Source organism: Bos taurus, chromosome 13 (genome assembly GCF_002263795.3).
Source record: "Bos taurus isolate L1 Dominette 01449 registration number 42190680 breed Hereford chromosome 13, ARS-UCD2.0, whole genome shotgun sequence".
Taxonomy (NCBI): Eukaryota; Metazoa; Chordata; class Mammalia; order Artiodactyla; family Bovidae; genus Bos; species Bos taurus.
Window position 1 is genome coordinate 59,066,524 of NC_037340.1, and position 26,778 is coordinate 59,093,301.

Consider the following 26,778-nt stretch of genomic DNA (forward strand, 5'->3'; position numbering starts at 1 on the left):
CATGGCAGCTGGCTTCCTCAAAGTGTGCAAGGGGGAAAAGGCCACAGAGAGAGTCTGGCAGGAGACAGAAGTCACAGTCTTTTGTAACCTAACCCTAAAAATGACATCTATCCCCTTTGCTGTCTGCTGCTAGTTAGAAGTGCAGGACTGGGCCAGCCCACACTCACAGAGAGAACTTCTCACAAGGGTGTGACCACCAGGAGGTGTGGGCCATTGGGACCATCCTGGAGTCCGCCTTCCGCAATGGAGGGAGACAGGAAAGATGCAAGTGGTCAGATGCGTGAGCAAGGGGGTTTCTGAGAGTCGTAAGTCAGATAATAAGAGAGTGATGGATAAATTGACACTCCATGAGGGCAGGGACTGGTCACTCCTGCTCTGCTATTGTTCATTCACTGAGTCATGACCGACTCTTTGTGACCCCAGGGACTGCAACACTCCAGGCCTCCCTGTCCCTCACCATCTCCTGGAGTTTGCCCAAGTTCATGTCCACTGAATCAGTGATGTTATCCAACCATCCTGCTCTGTACCACCAGCCTTCTGCCTGCAGCCTGGGACACCGTCACCAAGGGAACGGTGAGTTAGTGAATGGAGTTATTTGTCAGATGTGGATACCTTACGTGCCACAGCACTGGGGCCAAGGTTCTGCTTTCTGGTGCCAGACCAAGACGCCATCTACCAAAGCCTCCACTGAATGGATGTATTTCCTGTTTGGGGTTTTCCCGTTTATTTTTCTTTTCCTAAAAGCCACTTACTGAGTTTTCTTAGCTCTGGGTTGAGTATTTAGTGGTTGTTTGGGTTCACATCTTTGGAGGAATTAATAAGAAAGTTTTCAGCCTCTCCCAGGAATATAGTTTCTGGGCTTCCCTCCCTGTCTTTCCCTCAGCAAAGGTACACACACACATTTCAAGAGAAACACAGCACCTTTTCATGTGAACAGAAAGCTCAGGATTTTACTTAATAAGCTCTTAACTGCCCTCCTGTCTCCATTAAAAAAAAAAAAAAAAAAACTGAAAAACAAGAGCTGAGTTTGATTTTTAAAGATTCTGGATGCTATCTGTTCCCCTCTGACTCGAAATTGGGCTGGGAGCCAGCCACTATCATAGCGGGAGCCCAGATGGGAGGGTCTTGGGGGTTTTGCTCCTGTGGCTCCCGCAACTGGTATGGTTTTGCAAGAAAGGAGGGTGGAGGCAAAGAAGAAGCAAGCGATCCAAGCAAACAGATACAACTCAGATGCAAACTCAGAGAGGTGCCCACAGCCCTGGTCTCATTTATTTCAACTAGAAATTCTCCCTCGAATTTGCTCCTTCTCACCATCCCCATGGCTACTCCCCTAGGCCAGATTTCTCACCTCTAGCACTGGCGAGGTGAGCAGGTTCATTCTCTGGCAGGGGCTGTCCTGGACTCTCCAGGATGTTTAGCAGCTCCCTTCTCTCACCCACCCCCCCCCCAACTCTGGTGTCTACCCACTAGATGCCAATAACAATGCTCCCAACCCCATAATTTTTTTAAACTTTTTTTTTAATGTGCCTGTTTATTATTTATTTTGGCTGCACTGGGTCTTTATTGCGGCTCTCGAGCCTCTCTAGCTGTGGTAATGGGATCTTCTTCATTCCCAGACCGGGGATCCAATCCTGGCCCCCTGCCTTGGGAGCACAGAGTCCGAACCACTGGACCACAGGGAAACCCCACCCGCCGTCGAATTCTGACAATCAGAAATGACTCCAGTTGTTGCCAATGTCAGGGGTGGGGACAGGGTCACCCGCGGTTGAGAACCTTTGGCTTAATCTAAGGGCCCCCCTTCTCAGTCCTACGTTCCCTTCTGTCTGGCCTCCCGGCTTCCACTGTGGCCACCTTGTGTCTCACCCACAGAAGCACTTGGCATGTTTCCTTGACTGCATAACTATAGAGCAGCATCCACATCCTCAGGGCCTAGGACAATGCCTGGGATGTAGTAGATGCTCAATAAATATCTGCTGAAAGATGACAAGCTCCTGCAGGCAGACGAGGTACCCTTCATGCTCTATAGCCAGCACTCAGCTCCACAGGCTCTTGGGTCCTCTGTCCCTTGCAGCCCGTCCTGCCTGAAAGCAGGAACGGAAGCAGGAACCACCTTCTTAGGGTGGCATGAGGTGAAGGATGGTTCAAACCACCTTTCCAGGAGCTTCTGCAGCAGAGCTGGAGATTTAACACAGATCTGTCTGAGCCCAGAGCAAAACTGGATTAAAAGAAATTCCTCTGGGAAAAAAAAAATCCCATATAAAACAGGAAAGAGGTAGCTAGGAAGCTGATGCAGTCATAGAGTTGCCTCGTGGGGAGACACGGGATGAGCCTCATCATGTGGGTCTGTCTCAGTGTCTCCTTTTCAAACGTGTCAAAGTTGCAAAGAAAAAAAGTGTTGGTGCTCAGTCGTGTCTGACTCCTCGCAACTCCATGGACTGTAGCCCGTCAGGCTCCTGTGTCCATGGGATTTTCCAGGCAAGAATACTGGAGTGGGTTGCCATTGCCTCCTCCAAATCAAACCAGCATCTCCTGTGTCTCCTGAACTGCAGGCAGATTCTTTATCCATGCAAGGATATCTCTAAACATCCTTATGGCTCCAGGAGGCTTGGATTCCACTTCTCACCTCGGCCATCAATGCCCAGGGGCGCCCTGGACCTGTGACCACTGCCCCACCCAAGCTGCTGTTGGCAGAACCCAGCGTGGATCCTTTGCCTACAGGAAGGGAGCCGGGTCCTCACCATGCAGCGCTCTCATTGTACATTTGGTTTTAATTCTCCAAATTCCTTTGCACATTTTGCTGTCACGATGAGATAAAATCGAGCGCATGTGAACCGAGAGCCGAGAGGGCTTGGGAAAACTCAAGAAAAGAAAAGTGAGTCTGCGGTTGCTAGGACTGCCCTCCTGAACGTGCCCACCTCAGGATGGGGGGCTTACCTGGGCCAATGAGTGAGCAGAGCCGTGGGGCCTGGCTGCGCTGGGGTCCCTCCACAACCTCCTGGAGTGGAGGGCTGGAAGGGGTGGCCTACTGAACCCAGCAACTATTTCCAGGCCCATAGCTCCCTAAGGGGTGGGGCTCCAGAAGTCACAGATATTTTCAAAGAAATGGGGGAAGGAGCTGCATAAACCCCGTGACAGGTTAGGGTCCAGGAGAGCCCACACACACGCTTACACACACACCCTGCCATGTAGTCAGTGGACCAGGGTCCCTGGAAAGATACCAGATTGCCTGGATTCTTCAAACAAGATCAGGAATTTACATTCTTGTGTGAAGTCTTCCAACACTGAAATGTCAGGACCCCACCAGGGGCCAAGCCAAGTGCACTGGCTGATCCCACAGGGTCTGTGGGCTGCCCACCCGCCTCCCTGGTCATCAGGGTTGCCTCGGCCTTCTCAGATTGACCTCTTGCTCTGGGTCATGCAGAAATGTATAATTTAACAAGCAATTACTACGGCTCAGACACGGCCCCAAGGGCGTGACGGATCTTGTGCTGTGCTGCGCTTAGTCGCACAGGCGTGTCTAACTCTTTGTGACCCCGAGGACTGTAGCCCGCCAGGCTCCTCTGTCCATGGGGATTCTCCAGCAAGAATACCTGGAGTGGGTTGCCATGCCCTCCTCCAGGGGATCTTCCCAACCCAGGGATCAAACCCAGGTCTCCTGCCTTGCAGACGGATTCTTTACCTTCTGAGCCACCCAGGGAAGCTCAACAGACCTTAGCTCATTCAATTTCCACAGCAGCCCTGCACTGTGAGGAAACTGAGGCCCCCGGGGGTACAGACTTTCCTTGCCTTTAAGTAGCTTACAACCTCTGAACAAATACTTCCTCTTCTCTGAGCCTTGGTGTACTCGGCTCACTAAACCTTTGGTAATGGGAAATAATGGTTACGCTCGTAGAGGGATTTGTATACAGGAACAAGAAGCCACAGGAGAGGACTGTGTACCTGGCTTAGTCACAAGCTAAGGCCCTTTAGCAGTTGCATTTGTTAGGGTTGAATCATGTCCCTCCCCAAATTCATATTTGAAGTCCTAACCCCTAGATTCGCAGAACATGACCGTATTTGGGAACAGGAGTTTGCAGACATAATTAGTTAAATAAAGATGAGGTCATGCTGAGTAGGGCTGATGTTCTTTTTTTCTTTCTTAATATTCCAAGTTTTTTCATTTTTTTATTTATGGCTCCGCTGGGTCTTCTTGTTGCTGTGGTTTCTCTTGGAAGCATGGGCTCTAGGGCACGGGCTCTGGGCACGGACTTCAGTAGTTTTGGCACTTGGGCCCAGTAGTCGCAGCTCATGGGCTCTAGAGCACAGGTTCAGTAGTTGTGGTGCTCAGGATCAGTTGCTCCGTGGGATGTGGAGTCTTCCTGGACCAGGGATGGAACCCGTGTCCCCTGCACTGGCATTCTTATCCACTGAGCCGCCAGGGAAGCCCTGATGTCCTTTTACAGAAAGGAGAGCTTTGGACGCAGGCAGAGCCCCGTGTGAAGACTTAAGCAGTGCTGCCTGGGCCCAGGAGCATCAGAAGCTGTCGGGGAAGGCAGGGGCGAGAGGCCTGGAACAGACGCTTCTTTTCAGAAGCAGCATGGCTCTTCCAGTACCTGGATCTCAGACCTGCAGCCTCCTGAACTGTGAGACCATAAATTTCTGTTGTTTAAACCACTCAGTCTGTGGTACTTTGTTACAGCTCCAGAAACTTATAGATCATTTCCATTCTGGCACAAACTATAGTATCGTGGATCCTTCCCTTTGCTTGTTAATTTTTTAGGTGTCTAGTTAGAGAAGGTTGATTTTCAGTTCATCTTTTAAAAGTTTATTAGAGTACTTGTTCTCTAAAGCACTGAACTGAAGGCTGGGGTAGGGCAAAGGGCTATGGATGAGTGAGCTGGCATGGGGGCACCTCCCACATTCAAAACCCACATCCTTATCCAGGACATCAGTGGTACCCAGGGCAGGGCAAGAAAGCCATTTTGAGGTAAGAGGCTCTGGACCGTGGAGCCATCTCATCCATTGCCTGCTGCAGTTTGTGTAGACCTGTGGTGCTCAGCCAGGAAGATTTTGATCCTCGCCCCCCGCAGGGGACACTTTGGTCATTACAAGTTGGGGAGGTGCTACTGTGTCTAGTGGGCAGAGGACAGGGATGCTGCCAAACATGCCACCGTGCACAGGACAGCCCGCCACAGAGAGCTCCCAGCCCCATTGGTGCTGCAGCTGAGAGCCCTGCTGTAGACGAAAGACACAGGGGTGAGGACCGTGGCTGGGGCCCTGCCCTTCCTGCACTCTACCCTTCTCTGAGCCTCAGACCCCTTATCTGTAAGTTAAGCCATGCAGGGACTCTAAGGCTTGTCATCCTGAGCCTGGCAGGTAGCAAGAGCTCAACCAGCCCTCCTCCTGTCACTTCTCCCATTTTGCAGGGAAGCTGTTGCAGAGGTGCTGGCTTTACTGTATCTGCTTCCCTAAAGGGGAATATTTTAGATTAAGATAAAACATGTCCCATAAATTGTGATTGAACATGTTTTTAAAGATTCATATGTGCTGCATTTCCTTGATCCTAAGAGGCTGTTAATTATAAGGCAGACTTCAGTTTAACAAGAACTTCTTGGAGGTGGGGCAGGGGGAGGCAACTCCACAGTAACTGTACATGTTGATTGCATCTTATTTCAGGTGCATCTTATTTCAGCTCCAAACTAAACTGGGGAGTTCCAGCTTCCACCTTGGAGCTAACGTCACCACCGTGCTGCATTCAGAGGAAATACAAACCCAATCCCCAAAGCCTTGACAAGCCACGTTTATCCTTACTGGAATCTGTTTAAGGATTAAGAGGGAATTGCTCAGCATATCAAGCAGCAAAACTTTTCTAAGAATAAATGATTCATAGCATGGTCTGAGCTCTTACTGTGAAAGGCCAAGGTATGGATCAGCATCCGTTCAAGAATAAAGCAGAATGAAAAAGAGAGTCAACTGTCCCCCAAGACACTCAAATTAGATGAAAATCCACAGAAGTGTAGTGAATAGAAGGAACATTCGGGTGAAAAAAATGGGTGGATGGAAGGATGGATAACTGAATGATTGGATATATGAAATGAAGATAAATTATTTAACAGAGAAACAGAGGCTAATCAATGAGACGGAAGCAGATATAGAAATACACAGTGCATGCTATGTCTCTTCAGTTGTGTCTGACTCTGTGCAACCCTGTGGGCTGTAGCCCACCAGGCTCCTCTGTCCATGAGATTCTCCAGGCAAGAACACTGGAGTGGGTTTCTGTGCTCTCCTCCAAGAGAGAACTCTTTTTAGGCATGCATAATTCATTAAAAATAATAATATAGCTTGCATATGGTGGCACCCAAATTTGTTCCCAGAGAAGGTCATCCAAAGAGTTTCTTTGCAGAAAATTGCTAATCCTGTTGTGATTTCCTGATTAAAGAAAAGGTTAGAGAAACAGGCAAAGAAATGAGCCCTTTCATTGAGGTGCAGCTCAAAGAGATGTTCTTTTCTTCTTTCCTTGCTCAGGTGACTTCTAAACAGAGTCTACCTTGATTTGATTTAAGAAACAGTCTTCAGCTTTTCCTCTATTTGCCCTCCCTACTCTCACTGCTCCCAATGACTAGGCACATCATGCCACATCCAGAGAGGAAGGTGGCCTTCAAGACTTTGCCTCGTCTGATCTTGCTGTTACATTCCCAGCTTATAGTGACAATCTACCACTGACTGCCCCACTTCTTTTCTTCTCTGCTTCTAGTGAAAAGTGCAATAATTGTCTTTGGGGCACTTGTCCCCCATTCTTAGCTCATTGCCTTGGGAGTACCTTGAGACTTAATTGGTTCAGGATCACCCAATGAATCAATGATATAGTCACTTGACTAGAGTCAATGAAACTTGCAGAGATGTAAAGCTTCTGCCTGCAATGCAGGAGACCCGGGTTCAATCCCTGGGTCGGAAAGATCCCCTGGAGAAGGAAATGGCAGCCCACTCCAGCATTCTTGCCTGGGAAATCCCATGGTCAGAGGAGCCTGATAGGTTATAGTCCATGGGGTCCCAAAGAGTCGGACACGACTAAGCAACTTCACTTTCACTTTCTTTTTTGCTAGGCCTAACAGCTGTCTCTTCCACTGCAGAGGTGAGGACGTGACACCCAGAACTTCTGCAGCCATTCTATAAACCAAGAGTCCAACCCTAGTGCTGTTGTTTGGGTTGGAAATTGAGTTGCATCTGATCCCAATGGGTGACCCCAGACTTTGTTTTTAAATCAAACCAGTGTTTGCTTCGGGCACAGGATTTTGATGTAATTCTGGCCAGTGAAGTGTGAAGGGAGGCTCCCCAGGGCTCCTGGGAAACACTCTGTTGCTCTTAAAACAGACACACAGGACGTACCAGCCTCACTCGGCCTCTGGAGGTTTTGGTCTTGGGATGATATGCTAACCAGGGCAACAGCCATCCTGGTCTGTGAAGGAAGACAGCACAGGAAACTGAGCCTGCACCTGCCCACTGACAGTTCTGAGACTTCTTCCAGATTTCTGCACATGAAAAAGACATCTCCTCTCTCTCATCCTCACCTTTCGGCCTGCCTGGGGCACACTTAGTTTTTTCTAACGTAATTAATTAATTTTTGCTGGAGTGAGCAGAGGAGCCTGGCAGGCTACTGTCCATTGGATCACAGAGTTGGACACGACTGTGCAACTAAGTCCACACACATGCAGAGTTGATGTACACAATACTATATGGGTTATAGGTGCACAATATACTGATACATAATTTTTAAAGTTTATATTCCATTTCTAGTTATTATACAACACTGGCTATATTCTCCATGTTGTGCAATATGTCCTTGTAGCTTATGTTATAGGGCTTCTCTGATGGCTCAGTTGGTAAAGAATCTGCCTGCAATTCAGGAGACCTTGGCTCAATTCCTGGGTCAGGAAGATCGCTGGAGAAGGGATAGGCTACCCACTCCAGTATTCTTGGGTTTCCCTTGTGGCTCAGCTGGTAAAGAATCTGCCTGCAACGTGGGAGACCTGGGTTCAATCTAGCTTATTTTACACCTATGAGATTCCCCCCCACACACAGAGTAATGTAGGGGTTTTATTTTATTATAGGGCAGAAGAAATAGTTATCAACATAAAATATTTTTACAGCCCCAAAATAGATTGCTTACAAATATTTTCAAAGTTCATTCTTATGGGATTCGTGTAGTTTTATACCTGATAAAACAGTATACAGAGGTGAAAAATTAAAATAGAACGTTTTTATTAGAAAGACAATAGTACATAATTTAGCCCTTATTGAAGGTATTCAAGAAGAAAGTGGAGATATTTTTATTCCCAGGTAACTCTCATGTGTACGTCTCTCTTTAGTCTCTACTTCTGCTTCGTTCTCTTTGCATCACTCTAAAATGCCTCTCTCAATAAAGCTCTCTGTGCATTTTCCCTCCTCTGTATGTATCTGTACCATGGCTTTTGGTGTCATTTAAAACTAGAAAATATCCTGTTTTTAAAATAGACTTTTCTTCTCTTCTGCTGTCTGAAATGTACTGACAGTTTCAATTATCTAAGAAATCCATGCATTACCAATCAATGCCATTCCCCAGGAGTGAAAACGTTCTGTAGTGAAAACTTCCAATACCAAAGTCACTGTTACATGTGGCTCCTGAGCCCTTGAAATGCAACTAGCGCGACCAAGGCAGCACATTGTCAAATATGCGTGCATGCTAAGTCGCTTCAGTCATGTCCCACTCTTTGCAACCACATGGACTGCAGCCTGCCAGACTCCTCTGTCCATGCGATTCTCTGGGCAAGAATACTGGAGTGGGTTGCCAGGCCCTCCTCCAGGGGTTCTTCCTGATCCGGGGATCGAACCTGAGTCTCTTAAGTCTCCTGCATTGGCAGGCAGGTTCTTCACCACTAGCACCACCTGGGAAGCCCTTCTTAAATATATTTAATTTTAATTAATTAACATTTAAATAACCACATGTGGCTCATCTCTACTGTACGGGACAAGAGAAAGACAGAATAACTAGATAATATGAATAAGCATCACAGGAAAAATAAAAGCCTCTCCCCATTCCACCTCCAAGGCACAGTTATTATTAAATTCAGTTTATATCCTTGAAGAAAGTGGCAGAGGATGAGGTGGTTTAGATAGCATCAGCAACCCAATGGGCATAAATTTCAGCAAACTCCAGGAGATAGCAAAAGACAGGGTAGCCTGGCATGATGCAGTCCATGGGGTCTCAATGAGTTGTTCATGACTTAGCAACTGAACACACACTTGCTTTATTCTATGCCTGTAAATTCAGTACTGAATTTCTTTCAGAAATATATAATGCTTTAAGCTTTATTTGTCCGTGAAATAAACTGAGCATCTTTCCAGCTCAGTGGATACATTTCTAAAGAACCAAGAGCAGAGAGTAGGAGTGCCAGATTTGGAACTAAAACAGACAGGGTGTGTTACCTCCTAGTCTGCCAGACTAGCTCTATGACTCTGAATGAGTTATGTAACCTCTGTCCACCTCAGTCTACCCATCTGTAATAGGGGATAATCTCAGTATTTTATTGGGTGGATTACATATGATACTGCCAATACAGGGCTTACTATGTAAACTGGGCATCACTGTACAGTGGGGTTTTTTTTCAGTATTTTTTTATTTATTTGGCTGTGTCGAGCCTTAGCTGCAGCACGCAGGCTTCTCTCTAGTTGTGGTGTGCAGGTTCAATAGTACCAGTATGCAGGCTTAGTTGCCCGTCTCCCTCACCCTCACCCCAGCTTCCCTGGCGGCTCAGATGGTAAAGAATCTGCCTGCAAAGTAGGACACCTGAGTTTGATCCCTGGATTGGGAAGATCCCCTAGAGGAGGGCATGGCAACCCACTCCAGTACTCTTGCTTAGAGAATCTCCATGGACAAAGGAGCCTGGCAGGCTACAGTCCGTGGGGTCAAAGAGTTGGGCAGGACTGAGTGACTAAGAAGTGCACACAGCTCACCCCAGCATGTGGGGTCTTAGTTCCCTGACCGGGGATCTAACTCACATCCTCTGCATTGGGAGGAAGATTCTAAACCACTGGACCACCAGGGAATTCCCACAGTGGTTATTAATTTTGGTCCTGCAACATCATTTTTGTGGCTGCAGAGTATCTTGTTACACAATTGTGTCATGACTTGCCTATCCAACCCTTTATTAGAGGACATCTGGGCTTTGGTTTTTTATTTACGTAATGCTGCAATGGAAGCCGCATACCAAAATCTACAATATGAAGGAGTGCCTGGGAGTCCACCTTCTGATAGAGGGGCCATGGAAGAAGCAGCCTGAGATTCGCCAAGAGGACATCAAGCTCAGCCAGACCAGTTTTTTTTGAGGTTTTCCCCTGAAATAAGCTCCTCAGCAGCATTTGGCCAAGAAGTCTTCTTCTTTTCATCCCTTCAGAGTTTCCTTGGTGGCTCAGACGGTAAAGAATCTGCCTGCAATACGGGAGACCTAGATTCGATCCTTGAGTTGGGTAGATCCCCTGGAGAAGGGAATAGCAACCCACTCCAGTATTTTTGCCTGGAAAATCCCATGGACAGAACAGCCTGGCAGCTACAGTCCATGGGGTCACAAAGAGTCCAACAGGACTGAGGACTGAGCAAGGTCAACTTCAGCTCAAACTGTCAGAGACTGCATCGGCAGAGCACAAGCCTGCGTGTGTTTAAGTTTGGAATTTTTTTCTCTTACTCACTGTGGGATAGAGGTATTTGAACCAATACAGTACAGTCCCCGGAGAGAAGAAATGCAAGTAACCTGAGATACTTCCTCCCAGACATTCCCTGGGGGTTTTGAACCTGTGACAGAACCAGATTCTTTAATGTGACTCTCAAAGATCATGTAAAAAAATTTTTTTTCCATTGTGGTAAAATACATATAATATAAAATTTGCTGTTTAATTCAGTGGCATTAATTAAATTTGCAATGTTGTGCAACCATCACCACTGTATTTCTAAATTGTTTTCATCACCCCAAACAGAAACTCTGCATATTAAGCAATAAATCCCCAATGTCTGCCCCTCTCCCACCCCAGCAACCAACCCCAGCCCCTGGTCATTCTAATCTATTTTTTGTCCTTATGAATTTGCCTACTCCAGATATTTCATACTAATAGACTCACACAATATTTGTCCTTTTGTGTCTGGTTTATTTCACTTTGTGTAATGATGTCAAGGTTCAGCCATCAGTTCAGTTCAGTTCAGTCCCTCAGTCGTGTCCGACTCTTTGCAACCCCATGAATTGCAGCATTCCTGGCCTCCCTGTCTATCACCAACTCCCAGAGTTCACTCAAACTCATGTCGATCGAGTCGGTGATGCCATCCAGCCATCTCATCCTCTGTCGTCCCCTTCTCCTCCTGCCCCCAATCCCTCCCAGCATCAGAGTCTTTTCCAATGAGTCAACTCTACGCATGAGGCGGCCAAAGTAGGATGTAGTATATATCAGAACTTTTTCTTTTCTATGGTTGAATAATATCTCATTTTGTATATAAGCCACATTTTGTTTATCTGTCATCTGTTGATGGACACTTGGGTTTTTTCCATCCTTTGGCTGTTGGGAAAAATGTGGCAGTGAACACAGATGTACAAGCCTCTGTTTGAGCCCCTATGTTTATTTTTTTGGCATATACCTAGAAGTGAATTTGCCTGGTCATATGGTAATTCTATGTTTCACTTTTTGAGAGACTGCCACACTGCTGTTTTTGTCATTCATGGCTATTTGTTTTATTTATATTAAATTTTCGTTGAACTATAGTTGATTTACAATCTTATGTTACTTTCAGGTGCACAGCATAGTGATTCAGGAGTTTTACAGATTATAGTCCATTAAAAGCTATTGCAAGGTAATGGCTACCATTCCCTGTGCTGTACAATGCATCCTTGTTGTTCATTGTGTTCACAGTAGTTTGCATCTCTTAATCCCACACCCCTGATTTGCCCCTCCCCACTTGGGTAACCCCTGGTTCGTTTTCCGTATCAGTGAATCTGTTTCTATTTTGCATGTACGCGCATCTGTATTATTTTTTAGATTCCACACTTAAGCGAGGTCATATAGGACCGCCACCTGTTTTCCACAGTGACTGCACAATTTTACATTCCCACCAGCAACATACTAGGATTCCAACTTATCTACATCCTCATCAACACCGTTATTTTACTTGTTAAAAGTTTTTATTTATAGCCATCCTAGTGGGTATGAAGTGGTATCTCATTATGGTTTGCATTCCCTAATGACTAATGATGCTGAGAATATTTCAGGTGTTTATTGGCCATTTCTACATCTTCTTTGGAGAAATATCCATTCAAGTCCTTTGCCCATTTCTTATTTTCTTTTTCTTTGCCCATTTTAAATTGTGTTGTTTGTCTTTTTGTTGTTGAGTTGTAGGAATTATTCATATATTCGGGATACGAAAACCTTATCAGACACAAGATTTGCGAATCTTTTCTGCCACCCTGCAGGTGGTTGTTTCACTTTCTTGATAATGTCTTTTGATGCACACAAGTTTTTAATTGTGACAAATCCAATTTGCCTATTTTCTTTTGTTGCTTATGTTTTTGGTGTCATACCTAAGAATTCACTGCTCACTCCAAGGTTGGAGTTAATTTTAAATCACTAAGTATTGCTTTTTTCTGTTATAAATTTCCTGTGCATAAGGGCGCTGAGTCCTTTACTATCCTAGTCTACTCAGGAAGCTGAGTTGGCTGGCAGGCAGGTAGGTAGGTAAATAGATATATATAGGTGGGCTTCCCAGGTGGCTCAGTAGTAAAGAATCTGCCTACCAATGCAGGAGCCACAGGAGACATGGGTTCGATCTCTGGGTTGGGAAAATCCCCTCAAGTAGGAAATGGCAACCCACTACAGTATTCTTGTCTGGAAAATTCCATGGACAGAGGAGCTTGGTGGGCTACACTCCATGGGGTCACAAAGAGTCAGATGTGACTGAGCACAAACAAAACAAAACAGGTTGATAAGTAGGTAGATCGGTAAATAAATAAATTAATATATAAAATTTTACTTATTAATTTAGCCAGTTTAGCCAACTTTTATATTCTCCTTCTTTGGTCATTGCCCCCTAGTCATAAAGGAGGCTCCAAGATTCAGATTGGCCAACCATAGTAGCCTATGTCCCTGGCATCAGCAATTGGTCCAAGGGGTGGTCTTGTAGCCAGACTGAACCAATGAGACCTTCTCTGGGATGGATAGACATTTCCTGGGAAAAGAAAACCTCTTTCCATTGGAGGCGGCAAGCTAGAACTGTAGGCTGCTGTTCCTGACCACAAGAAGCTCCATCTGCCAGAGGCAAGAATGAAGCACAGGCAAAGCAGATTAAGACCAGCAGAGATGGAGACTCTCCACAAGCATGGGATGGGGAGTCCCCTGTTCCAGTCCAAGGGACCCCCATTCCTCCAGCTTCTCCTTTTATCTTGTGAACATGTGCCAGGACACACCTCCCCATCCGCTATGACATCAGCCAGTTCCTTTCTCCTTCAGTTCTTTCGGGATAAATTTTGATCTCTTGAACTAAAACTACCCTGATGGGTACGCCCTCATCCCCCAGCAACCTGCGCTCCCTCTTACTGATTTATCAGCAGCTAAATACACCTGAGTCCCCAATTCTTCCAAGCCTTCAAGCTTCTGTGTCCTCTGCTCTCTCTCCAACTCCAGCTTCAAGACTCAGCCAACATATTTCCTCCTTGGAGCACCCTGCCCTGACCCTCCTTCCAACCCTCAAGGCAAGCTGATTTCTTCCATGCGCCCTCACACAACCCTGTAACACCTCTGAGTCCTACCACTTTGCTCTCACATGTTTCCCCTCTGGTCCAGGGGCTTTCTGGAGGCAGCCACGGTGTCTACTGCAGGTGGATTGCTAGCATCTAGCCCTGGGTCAGCACATGGCAGTCTGCTAGGTATCAGCAGAATGACTAAACTGGGGCTTGCAGGCAAACATGCCAACCTGGGCTCTACCACCTGCTTGTCATGTGAACCTTGAGCAGGTAATTCACTTCTTGTTGCCTTGCTTGTAATACAGGTTGATGATAAATGGCATTTCCTTCCTGGGGCTCTCTGGGGATCTAGTGAGACATGCTTCCTGCTCAGCTCTGCTGTCAGGGCTGTCCTCCATCTCTGTCTGTCTCTTGCAGGCTCTCAGCTCTGCTTCCCTCAGTTTCTTGTGCCTCATTCTCCACCAAGCGTCCATCACAGGCAGCAGTGGCCCAACTCAAGGGCATCCTTACAGCTACTTTCTTGGCCAGCATCTTCATCTGCCAGGGAAGGACTCTGATTGGTCAGTTTGGGTCTTGGATCCACCCTTAGACCAATCATCATGCCCAAAGAAATGGGACACTCCCATTGGCCAGTTAGCTTCAGCACTACCATTTGGGCAAAGAATTGATGGAGCCAACCTGGACCATATAGAGCAGAGGGGAGCAGCTATTCTGAAGAGTAGATGCTGGGTGATTGAAAGAAAAATAATGCTTCCACCAGACTAAGTTTCCTTATTGTAATCTTCCCATTACATTCAGAAATAAGTAATACTCTGTTATCCAGGAGGATAAAAGTTCAAAAAAATAAAAAGGGGGCTGCTTTAAGAATCAGCCCCAGGATTGGGAGATGGTGGGAAAACTCCTCCCTCCTCCCTGCCCATCCTTCTTTTTGCCCCAACATCTCCTTGAAGCGGCTTCTCACTTGCTGCCACTCTGGTGTCAGACCCAGCCATAGGAAAGATGGTTCTTCTCTGCTGGAATCTGGTTTTACGTCAGATTTGGGGGTGATTTTTCACTGCCTTAATTTTTGTTCCAGTCCACTATATTTGTTACACCTGTGAGTGTTACACCTGTGCTTGTTACACTATTCCAGCCCCCTGTGCTAGTTACACCTGTGTGTTATACCTGTGCGTATAACACACATAGGTGTTATGCCTATCCTCGTCACACCATTTCAGGCTCCTGTGCTTGCTACGCCTGTAGTTGTTACAGCCGTGTGTGTCTACTCCTCCATTCCCCTGTTTCTTCCCCGTTAGAACAATAAGTGCCTGGAGGTCCCTTCCTTCCTGGAGAAACAGTGGCCGGTGCAGGTGAGGGTCAGGGCTCTGGCATCAACACAAGTGAGTTCAAATCTCAGCTCTGCGGGTTATTAGCTGTGTGACCCAACTCCTATTAGGCACCTCCTCTGTGTCCCCATTTTTTCCTCTCTCTGATGTGGATTAGTGGTAATGTCTGTCTCTTTGGATTTGGTGAAGAACATATGAGAATCTGAAGAACATGTGAGATGACATGTTTGTCATGGTTTAGTTAAACCATGACAGTGGTTTGACTAAAGTGTGTGGAGTGTGAGTTCAAGGCCCCTGACTCATACAGGTCCTTCCAAGTGTGAGTTCAAGGCCCCTCACTCATACAGGTCCTTCCAAGTGTGAGTTCAAGGCCCCTGACTCATACAGGTCCTTCCAAGTGTGAGTTCAAGGCCCCTCACTCATACAGGTCCTTCCAAGTGTGAGTTCAAGGCCCCTCACTCATACAGGTCCTTCCAAGGTCCTGAATAGGGTCCTTGCATTGTCTCCTCGTGAGCATATGCTTTTGTAAGATTTGCAAAAGTTCAGTGATTTCACTGCATTCTATTAAGGCCCCTAAATCTTCCCACTCCCAGTCCCCCACCCTGCCTTGTGTCCGGGGATGCTGAGACTGGTGGGTTTTATGGGATCCATTTAGCTGGAGTTTGGTGAACTCAGGCTGTGTGGTTTCAGGGGCAGGACTAGGGTGAGATGAACGAGGTACAAAATTGAGGACACACTTTCAGGCTGAGAGCTAGCACCACCTTGGGGTTAAAACCACCCATTTCATCCTCATCCCACCCTGCTGGCCACCACCCCTCACCTTCCTTCCTCTTTAGATTTTCTTTCTATTGTATTCAAAAGTAGGATTACCCACCATGAAGCTTCTCATCATCTCCAGTTTCTTTCCCTCCATTGCTGACTCCTTCCTGAGTCCATATTTAGTACAAGGACCAGAACTTCACAAAGGAGAAGAGGAAAAACAGGCCACTTTTCATCTCCACTAAATGGCCACGTTTAGCACATACGGAATTGCAGCCACCTTCAAATAAAGAAATCACTTAGTTCTCCCTGAGAAATCCCAAGAAACTTAATCCTCATTTTAGCAGGCAATCTGAGCTTTAAAAATATCAGTAGAAAGTCAAAACTTTCATGTGAAGTTTGAGTTTGACTTGAAACATTTAATTTATTTAAAAATAGAATTGTAAATGTAATCTCTGTGTTTTCCTCCTGCTGTCAGGAGCTCTCCTGCTCTGACTGATTCATTAACAAATTAACATGTTGTGATTGTGCTGTGAAAAGTTGCAACATAATTGTTACAGCCACTGGTCCCCAGGCTCTGGAGTTGTGCTTCCTAAACTCTTTTATAGACTACAAATTAGATGCTTTTCATATATGCTATCTAGTTTTAATTAAAATTTGCCCTAAAGCTATCCTTAACAGCTTTGGAGTTGCTGGAGTTTTGTCATCTTGGGGTGGTGAACATTTGCAGTTGATTATGTCAAAATCCGTACCCATGGAAACCGTTTTCCAACCACTTCTTCCTAGGGCCAGCTCAGATCTGCCAGAGTTCTGATTTCGACTCGGCTCAAAATTTATTATCCGTTGAGAGAAGGATGGTCCTCTGTGGGCAAAGTGGAGGTTTAGAGATTTTAACTGGAAGACACAGAGAATGGCTTGCAAGACTTCTGATTTATCACAGCCCCTCTGAAGGTTTCACTTCTCCGCATCTATAAAACGAAGATCACCACACTCCTGTCTGTGACCTATGGAAGTGGTTCCTTGAGACCTTGAAGTCTGGAAAGATGAAGAAAACCATCCTTCTGAAAGCTATGAAACTGCACCCAAGCTCCGCCACATGGCCCAGCATACTGGGAAGAATTTTTTTTTAAGCACCTTTTGAAAATCATCAGGACAAAGTAAGCAAGTCCTTGAGATTCTTGAGGTAGTCATGGGACAAGTGTTGGTGAGTTAGAGCAAATGCTGCAGGACCCCCTAAAATTCCATGGAGAATGCTTCAGAATCTTTCGGGGTCATAGTCCCCACCCTCATTTCCTCCAGAGGGTTGATAAAATTGGGATGAAAGTAAGAAAGCTCCTCTCCTCCCCTGCCGGGATCCTGATGGTATCTAAGGCATGGATTCAACTACTCCCAGATAAGGCACCCCAAACCTCAGGAGCAGGAAGGCTCCTGAGGTTTGGGGCCTCAGGAGCCAAAACTACACGAGCCAGTTTCAACCGAGGGCTATTCTTCTGCTTCGGATGGGGAATGTGATATAATAATAATTCTTCCTGTGTCTTTTCTGGAGAGATTTTATAGCCATTTGCAGTGACCCTGGGGGGCATTAGGCTTCCCTCGTAGCTCAGATGGTAAAGAATCTGTCTGCAATGCAGGAGACTTGGGTTCGATCCCTGGGTTGGGATGATCCCCTGGAGAAGGAAATGGCAACCCACTCCAGTATTCTTGCCTGGAGAATCCCATGGACAGAGGAGCCTAGTGGGCTACAATCAATGGGGTCACAAAGAGTCGGACACGACTTAGCGACTAAACCACCACCACCACCACCATCTGGAGGGCATTAGAGGAAAAGTTATCTTCAAACAGTAAATACTGTGATCCTTACCCTCTGTACAGGGATGACGGAGGCCACAACCACATACTGTGAATACAAAGGGAAATTGAGCTCCAAAGAGATCCTTACAGAGGTGGCTGCTCACCTGGACACCTGCATGATTCCTCCAACAGGTCCTTAATCTGCAAGAAGACATCTGGTTCATCCATCCATCTATCTACCCATCCATCCATTCACTCATCCATTTATCCATCCATCCATACATACATCCACCCATCCACCCATCCACCCACTCATTCAACACTGCCCTGTGACTTCCCCATGTCCTGTCCATAAATCCTCTTCTCCTTCATTAGTCAGAGCCAGTTTCTGTTGCTGGCACCCTCAGAACTCTGATTCTCTATCCAGTGTGAAGTTTCAGGAGCCCAGTTACAAATACTAGTCCTGCCTGCCACCCCAGAGAAGGCCTGCCATCCACTCAAAGTTGGAAGCCTCACAGGGTAGAGAGAGACTTGTGTGTAGGAGTGTGTGTACAGGCATGTGTGTGCATGTGTGCACATGTGTGCACGGAACTCCAAGCTGTTCAGTGTTGTGTCTATGGTTCCCATGTAGTGAGCAGACATTGTTTACCTAGGATCCTTCCTTTGGGAAGACACGCCTCCTCCATCCCATGTGGTTGAGGTGGAGTCAACTCACATGGAAGGAAACCCCAAAGTCCTGAATTCTTCACTTGCATCTGTACCACTCCCCCAGTCACTTGTGAGACTTGACTTGGCTGAGGTCCCATCTTCAGCAACATCCTGGATATTTCTTCTCCAGGAAGAGTCTGAGGCAAGCTGGTCTCTCAGCATTGTGATCATCTGAACAGAGTGAGCCTACATCCTCCCTTCCTGCCACAGGTCCGACCAGAGCGTCCTGGCTCTGATTGGTGCCTTCTTGCTGGGCTGTGACATCATAGCAGGGCCTTCTCCTCTTTGGCTTCATTACCCCCAAGATGGATGCAACTTGAGACACTATTGGCAGGATTGCTTAACACTACTTACTTCAAGAGGGTCATTTCATGAGAGTAGAAATCAAGATAGTTCTATAGTCAGGGATTCCAAACCCATACAGCGTTGTCTCCGTTTCATGGTTCATGTGAAACCAAATCTCACTCAACATCTGATGCATAAACACAATGAGATCTTTGCTTCTCTTTCTCAAGGGGGCAGGAGTGAAAAACACTTTGGGGAAATTTCCAGTATATTGATTTCCTGAGGCTACCATACCAAATTGTCACAAATTGGGTGGCTTAAAACAACGGAAGTTTATTTTCTCACAGTTCTGAAAGCTGGAAGTCCAAAATCAAGGTGCTGACAGGCCACACTCTCTCCGAAGGCTCTAAAGAGAGTCTGTCCCTTTCTTCTTCCAGCTTCTAGTGGCTCTGGTATTCCTTGGCTTATGGCTGTCTCACTCCTGCCCTTGCCTCTGTCTTCACTCAGACTTCTTCCCTGTGTCTCTTTATGTGTCCTTTCTGTCTCTTCCAAGAAAACTCTTATTGGATTCAGGGGCCACCCTAATCCAGGATGATTTCTTGCTCTTTACCTTAATTACATCCGAAAAGATCCTACTTCCAAATAGGTCACATCCTGAGACTCCAGGTGGACATCAGTTTTGGAGGGGACACCATCAACCCACTACACACATTAATACAAATTTTACCTTATCTCATCTTCAAAGACTGCCTAACCATGAGAAGTTCTCTCAGAACAGTTCTCCACCCTCTCACAGCCCTTAGCACGAGGCCAGGCATACAGCGGGTGCCCAGGAAAGACCCGTATTATGATTCAGTGGTTTCAATGCTCAGGAAGTAAGTCGGGTGTACATATAGGGTGACTCTCTCCACTAAATAACTGATTGTTAAAACAGGGGTCTGCAAACAACAGCTCCGGGGCTTGCCTTTGATGAACAAAGTTTTATCAGAACAGAGACCCACACACTCAGTGAAACATGGTGTACAGACGCTCTCATGCTACAAAGGTAATGCGAGTTGATGGTCAAAACTGAGACCGTGTGGCCAGCAATCTTAAAATATTTACCATTGGACCATTTACAGAAAGCTTCCCAACACCTGATGTAGAAGAGCGACGGGGGGCTTCCCTGGTGGTCCAGTAGTTAAGAATATGCCTGGCAATGCAGGGAACATGGGTTCGATTCCTAGTCGGGGAACTAAGATCCCACATGCTGCAGGGCTACCAAACCCGTGCACCACAACCAGACAGCCGGTTGCCTCGTAACTCCTGAAGCCTGCTTGCTCTAGAGCACAAGAGCCATATGCACAAGGTCCTGCAAGACTCGACAAAGACCCCATGTGCCTCAACTAAGACTCGATGCAGTCAAATAAGTACATTTAAAAAAAAAGAATAGTGACTAGAATGATCTCAACCCTCCAGGTGCTGGCATTTTTCGAGGGTAGAGAACTGAATATTAGGGAAACACCCTCATAAGTGTCCAGGGGCATGGGAGTGAGGAAGCACCTTTCGTAGGGTTAGGAAAAGACGACACGTGTGATCAGGAAGTGTAATCAAAGGTGACAGAGAAAGCTGGAAAGGAAGACAGGTGAGATGCCGGGGCTTAGACCAGTGGATACCTCAGCGAAGGTTTTACCAAGGATATCTCTCTCGTTTTAAGTTATTTGCATTTTTCCTAAACCTTCAGGAAAAAGTGCTGCTCACAGAGGTCTCTGGGGAGTGTTTGATTTCTTAACTGGAAGTCAGGAGAGGGTCTGGGGTCCATGACACAGTAATGCCTGTGGTGGAATAGTGAGTGAGACAGTCCCCAGGCAGGACCCATGGGCAAGGACTGGAGCCCTCAGAGAGCAGAGGACATATCATTCTTCCCCAGAACCCCTGTGAGACTAGGGGAGACACAGCACCCAAGAACATGTGGCTTCACCAACATGTGGCCAAGAAGAGATGTCCCAAGATGGAGATGCCCTGTCCAAGCGCCAGATTCTCCAGCCCCATGGAGGCACCGCACCCATCACCCCCACTCCCGCAAGATTCCTAGCCATGTCCCCACCTGCAGCAGTGGCTCCTGCCCCTCCTCCACCTCCTTTCCAGGCTTATCTCAAATGCCATCCCCTGCCCCCATGCCCTGTGCGCCCATTTGGCCTCTTTGCTGTCACCAGCTCTGGGCCTGACCTCACCGGAAGAGCTGGCTCACCCTGACTGGTTTCCAGGGCTGAGATCCAGGAAAGGCTAGGTGCATCCTCACCCATAGAGCTCAGACACCTCATCACACAGTGGACTCTACTTCTGAGAAGGATGTGCAGTAGGGACAGGAAAGAATGTGGGACTTGCAGGCAGGAACCCTAGGTTGGAGTTCTGGCTCTGACTTTCGCTTGCTGGGTGACCTTGGACAACTACCTGCATGTCTCTGAGCCCTAGCTCACCCATTACGAAAGCAGGGTTCATTGTCTTCTGCTCGTTCTGCTCACGTGGCTCTAATGAGAGCGTGTGCAAACCGGAGAGTGCAGTCTCCCACGTGATTCTTACGAGAGTTGGAAGATGCTTGGAGAAGAGGCCTGGGGGTGCTCAGCCTGGCCTGTGAAGCCCCCATCAGGGCACTGGGGGATGGGAGTGTCCCCTGCACCAGGATCACTCTCTGCCCATCCTGTATTTCTGCTTTCCTGTGTCCTCCTCCATCCAGCTGATCCATCCCAGCCATGAAGAAAGGAACACCATGGAAGCCATGGGTAAGATTTCAGAAGAGAATTGAATTTGGAAACAATGTACATGCAGCAAGCTTCACAGGTGGCGGGCACTAGTGGTAAAGAACCCACCTGCCAATGCAGGAGATGTAAGAGACGCAGGTTCACTCTCTGGGTTGGGAAGATTCCCTGGAGAAGGAAATGGCAACCCACTCCAGTATTCTTGCCTGGAGAATCCCACGGAAAGAGGAGCTTGGTGAGCTACAGTCCATGGGGTCACAAAGAGTCGGACACGACTGAAGCAACTTAACACACACATACATGTAACACTCTAATAACAAGAGGGAAGAGACACTAACCAAAACACCCAGAAGCCATAGACTATCTAAGGCTACTAACCAAGCTGGCTCCTTCCTTCCTTATTTCAAATGCCACCTCCTCCATGCCCGCCTAGTGCTTTTATTTTGTACCACGTGAACATAAGTCATAAAGAGCCAGAATTCATCTCCGAAGGCCTTGGACAAACTCCCAGATAAAAGGCGTCCCCCTCGCCCCCTTCAACCCTCCATCAGTCTCTTTGCTCCCACTCCTCCCTGGAACGGATCATAAGGAGGGCTCGGAGGTTACCGGACCCTACCTGTCTCTCCAGCCTGACCACAAGCTCACTTCCTCTGGTTCCGCAAGCCCGGGCTCCGCCAAGTGCTTGTTTGGCATGTGGGAGGCCTCCGGAAATACTTGTTGAATGAAGGAGTGAATGAAGGAAGGAGGGAGCCATCTGGAAGGAGGAGGCCCCTCGCTCTGGGAAACCCAAGAACAGCCTCATTACAGTGCGTGCCTTGCTTTTTAGATTGTTGGGGGTTTTGCATAGGGAAATCTAATCTGTATGTTTCTGACTCATTTCTACAGGTTCTCCCAAGTCATGGCACCCGGGAAGCCATGTCGTGTCTGAAATGCCCATTAAAAGGTAGTTTCTGAAATTTTTGTTTTCTTCTTCTGAAAATCAGGACACCTGCCTTGATTAACCATGAATATGGGTAAGCCCCCCAGCATTAGATGCCATGGGCACCTGAGTCCCAGGAGGTCCGGGCTGTGTGCTTGAGGGCCTCCCCTGGTGACCCTTTCTTGGCCCACCCCACCCTCTCCCCTCTCTCCTGCTGAGTAGTGGGGAGGGGAGCAGAAACAGCAGAGAAGGGTGGGAAAGCCCTTTGGGGGCACCAGCCAGATGACATGAAACCTGGCATGGAGGCGGGGCTCTTAGGATTGTCGATCAGCCCAGAGAGAACTATTTCATAATGAGCACTTGAAAGGAAGGGGGCAGGGGGGCGGCTGACCACCCCGCCGCTCCCCTCCAACTTTCATGTTCCCTACCCTATAATTAGCGGGTGTCGACATTTGAACGACACACGCCTTTAAAGGGCGCTGCCAGCGCGGACATGTCGGCTCTCTGCAACCACGTTTCAAATCGGTAATTATGCATCCTCTCCCCTTCTGTCTCAGGATGTGGCCCTGTGAGTGGGCAGGTTTGCAGGGAGAGAGGACTGTCAGAAAAATTACCAGTGTTAATCATCTGCTTTGAGTGCGGAGTTTGGGGACTCTTGGGGACCTTCTTTGTTTTATTTTGCACAGAGTGATGGGAATCGGAGAGCTTGCCAGGCATGGAGTGAAGCCTCTGAATAAAGCAGATGTGTATGTCAGAGCTCCCAGAGAGTTGAAAGATATCAATAATAATAATAATAATCCCCAACATTTATCCTGGATTTACATGAATCCAGGCGAATTACAGGCCCTAAGCTGACGGATCTTCAGGCTAGAGACTAAGCCTGTGCTTTAAGCTCTATTTCTCATTTATTCTTCACAAAAACCTTATGAAACAGGCACAGTTATTATTGGGTTGGCCAAAAAGTTCATTCATAACAGTTTACAGGGGAAACCCGAACCAACTTTTTGGCCAACCCAATATTTTCATTTTATAGTTGGATCACCAGAAATCACTGGAGCCAGGAGCTCTTTAAGGAGAAAGTGGGAAATCTGATTTTTCTGAGGCAGTCATTCCTAGACCCTGGAATTTCACTCTGTAAAACTTCAACAACAAGAAGATGAATGGGTTGACATAGGACTGCCAACTCTCGATTTGACCAGGTATAAGCATTTATGGGGGGGAAAAGTTGCTACCTGCTAGCATCTTCGTTTCATAAAAGGCATCTTCGCAAGAACAGCTAGGAAGGAAAGTCTTGGTACATCAATCACATTTCACTCTATAAAAAATCTCCCTCTGGGCCCTTCGTTTTTCTTTCTCATTTGGCCAGTGTTGCACCCTGGGCTCACTCTGGCTTGAAGACATGTATTCAGGATCAGGGTCACCAAGTCTTCATTAGAGCTTCCCACCTTGGAGACGGAGGGTTGAGGGGAGAGGATTTTGCCCCCAAGGGGAGGGACATCTGACAATGCTTGGAAACTTTTTTTTTTGTAATTTCCCAACCTGGGTAGGGAGTACTACTGTCATTTAGAAGGCAGAGGTCAGGGATGCTGTAACATCCTCTGATGCACAGTACAGGCCCCGATGACAGACATATCCCACCCCAGATGTCCAAAGTGGCTGTTTGGGAAGCCTGGGTATACAGAGGTCTAACGGGAGTAGGTGGGTTGCTCACACCATGTGTACCCTGGAGGGATGTGAAGTCTGTGGTCAGAGGAACAAGGTCTGTCTTATGCCTGGCAAGGGCAGAAGAGACCCTCGCACGCCAGGCACCCCACCACTGTAACCACCTGTGCAGCACCGGACTTTCCCATCATGTAGGTGTGCTCACTCACAACCCAGCAACATAAACTAAACAGATGTCTTCTGAGGCCGGTTTTATTACTTCTTGTCAGTTGACACCCTCCTTTGGGCCTCCCTGCCCTGCCTCCCTTGTTTGACAGCCGCTGAGACACGGGGCTGAGCGGTTGTCCAGGGCTGTGCCGAGTTATTTCTGTCTGCCGGATGCCATGTAGACACCATGAAAAAGGAGATCAAACAGACCTGTGAACCGTGGTTGTGATGGGAGCTAATTAGCATTTCATAACATTCAGCAGGGGAGAAAAAGCAATGACACTTCAGAGCAAATAAAACCCATTTGCAAATTTAATATTTTCTGACGAGTTAATGTCTCTAACCACTCTCCCTTCCCCCCACGTTGGGTGGGGTAATTTATTCCTTGGGTAATTTATTCCTTCAACAACTGTTTTGCCAGTTGTACTTGCTGGGAATTCACCGGTTAAGACTTACTGGGGCATCTGCTGCTAAGTCTGCTAAGTTACTTCAGTCATGTCCGACTCTGTGCGACCCCATAGACGGCAGCCTACCAGGTTCCCCTGTCCCTGGGATTCTCCAGGCAAGAACACTGGAGTGGGTTGCCATTTCCTTCTCCTTCTGCCATTTCCTTCTCTTCTGCCATTTTCTTCTTCCAATTGAAGAAATTCATTTTCTTCAATGAAAGTGAAAAGTGAAAGTGAAGTCGCTCATTCGTGTCCGACTCCTCGCGACCCCATGGACTGCAGTCTACCAGGCTCCTCTGTCCACGAGATTTTCCAGGCAAGAGTACTGGAGTAGGGTACCATCACCTTCTCCGATTGGGGCATCTGGACCTGTCCAAATCTGACCCATCGCCTGCTTTAGGACAACCTGAGAGCAAAGAAAGGTGTTCATAGTTTAAATAGCCTGGAGAGGGACTCCACTGTTCAGTGGATAAGAATCTGCCTGTCAATGCAGGGGACACGGGTTCGATCCCTGGTGCAGGAAGATCCCACATGCCGCAGATGAACTAAAGCCCATGCACCACGACCACTAGAGTCTGTGCTCTAGGGCCCATGAGCCACGACTACTGAGCCCACCTGCTGCAACTACTGAAGCCCATGTGTGTAGAGCCTGTGCTCCACAGGAGGGACCACCACAATGAGAAGCCTGTGCACTGCAAGGAAGAGTTGCCCCCGCTCACCGCAACTGGAGAAAACCTGCAGGCGGCACCGAAGACCCAGAACAGCCAAAAAAAAAAAATAGCCTCGAGAGAAAAAAAAATCGAAAGAGGAACAATAGTTTGTGACATGTGAAAATGATGCAAAATTCAAAGTTCAACGTCCATAAAAAAAGTGTTATTGAAACACGGCTGCCCTTGAACTTGTTTATGTTTTATCTGTGACTGCTTTCATACTACTATGGCAGAGTGGAGTCATTGTGACAGGAACCATATGGCCCCCAAAGCCTGCAATATTTATCATCTGGTTCTTTACAAAAAATTGTTGGCAGATTTCTGATTTAGGGGGAAACACTCCTGCAAATCGGGCAGTTACAATCTTAAGAGACAACTGCTAAATGAGGAAAAGTATGTCATTCCAAGGGGCCCCAGCGGAGGGGAAACGACTCCACCTGGAGGTCAGGAAGGAAGGCTTCCTGGAGGAAGAGGTTAAGGAAGTTGAGGTGGGAAAGAGGAATAAGGTCATCCCCTGGATTCATCACCTCACCTATCAATTTTCTCCTAGCATGTCCCCCAGGGCCCTTCTTCCTGCATCCCACACCATAGGGCAGCTTTATTGGGGTGAGGAGAGAGTACAGGAAAAGCTTTGTGTCGACTCATTGCTTATTTCCCGAAATCCCTTGCCTCTCACTTGAGTTCTTTTCCTTCTGAAGGCTGTTGGGAAGATGACTCTAATCTTTTTCTATTTTTTCCCCCTTTAGCCATACCACACAGCGTGTGAGATCTTAGTTCCCTGGCCAGGGATCAAAACTACTCCCCCAAAAGTGGAAGTCTTAAGCCCCAAGATGACTCTAGTTTCAACGGGGTCTTTCCCAAAGCTTTTGTTTCCACATCCTAACAGCAACAGCTCTCAGGTTCATGTCCATTTTGAATTCACAGTGATTTCCAGGAGTAGCCTGGAATTTGTCTGGCTTTGGACCAGAAGCAGGAACTTGAAAATGATCCACAGGTCTGAGACTTCTCTTGTTTTCACCGGACGCAGGTGGACAGCTCATTCTCTGAACCCTGAGGTTTCGGCTCTGTACCCGGCTCACAGCTCAATGTCTAGTGCCTGTATCCCTCCATGCTTGGCATTATGACAAAATAGACTATGACAAAATAGTCTCTCTTTGCCTGAGGACAACCAGCTCATATCACTGAGCCCCCTGATGTCAGACAGACCCAGGTTCAAATCCCTCTTCTGCCACTCCTTAACTGTCTGTCATTGTACTTAGTTTGTGCATGCTACGCTGTATCAGTCGTGTCCAACTCTGTGTGGCCTATGGACTGTAGCCCTCTAGGCTCCTCTGTCCCTGGGATTTGCCAGGCAAGAATACTGGAGTGGGTTGCCATCTTCTTCTCCAGTGGATCTTTCTGACCCAGGGATCGACCTGGGTCTCTTACGTCTCCTACACTGGCAGGCAGGTTCTTTATCACTAGCGCCACCTAGGAAGCCATTGCACTTAGATATGCC

The 26,778-nt window shown here is 47.3% G+C and overlaps 1 long non-coding RNA gene across 1 annotated transcript; it reads left to right on the forward strand.

Annotated features, from left to right (window-relative positions):
• The first annotated feature begins 427 nt into the window (after window positions 1-427).
• On the forward strand, window positions 428-20,056 carry LOC132346942 (uncharacterized). Its single transcript, XR_009496969.1, has 3 exons — window positions 428-573; window positions 16,601-16,971; window positions 17,687-20,056. It is a non-coding gene; the product is annotated as an uncharacterized lncRNA (long non-coding RNA).
• Window positions 20,057-26,778: the final 6,722 nt, after the last annotated feature.